Here is a 1076-nt window from a genome sequence, read left to right as displayed (position 1 = left end):
CAACACCACACCATCACCATCATTACCATCACCACGCCACCATCATCACATAATCATTACCACCATCACCACTACCAACACAACCATCACCACCATAGTCACAATCACTACTATCATCACACTATCATCACCACCATCACCATCACCACACAATCATATCACCATCACCACTACCAACACAACCATCACCATCACCGTCACAATCACTATCACAACACCATCATCACCATCATGACACAATCATTACCATCACCATTAACAACACAACCACCACCACCACCATCATCACCACCATACCATCACCACCATCACAAGCACTACACCACCACCATCACACAATCACTACCACCATCACCAACACAACCATCACCACCACCATCATCACAATCACTACCACTATCACACCATCACCACCAACACCATCCCCACAATCACCAGCACCACCACTATCACTCCCATCATCACCACCATCAGCATCACTATCAACAACACAATCACCAGCACCACCATGACCGCCATCATCACCACAACCACCACCACCATCCTTATCAACACCATCACAACCACCACCACCACCACCAAAGTCACCATCACCATCACTATCAACACGATCGCCAGCACCATCACCATAACCACTACCATCACCACAAACACCACCACCACCATCACCACGATCACCATCACTATCAGCACAATCACCAGCACCATCACCATTACCACCATCACCACAAACACCACCAACACTATCACCATCACCACCACCATCACCACCAGCATCATCACTATCAACACAATCACCAGCACCATCACCAGCACCATCACCACAAACACCACCACCACCACCATCACCATTGTTATCAACACAACCACCAGCACCAGCACCATTACCATCACCACAAACACCACCACCATCACCATCACCATCATCGCTATCAACACAATCACCAGCACCATCACCATTACCACCATCATCACCACAAACACCACCAACACTATCACCACCACCATCACAACGATCACCATCACTATCAACATAACCACCAGCACCATCACCATTACCACCATCACCACAAACG

General features: G+C 48.3%; 1 protein-coding gene across 7 annotated transcripts in view; it reads right to left on the bottom strand.

The window, feature by feature from the left end:
* The window catches only part of ADGRB1 (adhesion G protein-coupled receptor B1), a 98871-nt gene that overhangs the window by 25147 nt on the left and 72648 nt on the right, over positions 1–1076 (bottom strand). The gene's annotated exons all lie outside the window — the stretch shown is intronic.

Source organism: Cebus imitator, unplaced genomic scaffold (genome assembly GCF_001604975.1).
Source record: "Cebus imitator isolate Cc_AM_T3 unplaced genomic scaffold, Cebus_imitator-1.0 Scaffold449, whole genome shotgun sequence".
Lineage (NCBI taxonomy): Eukaryota > Metazoa > Chordata > Mammalia > Primates > Cebidae > Cebus > Cebus imitator.
The sequence above is the reverse complement of the archived record's forward strand: the minus strand, read 5'-3'. Positions and strand labels throughout refer to the sequence as shown.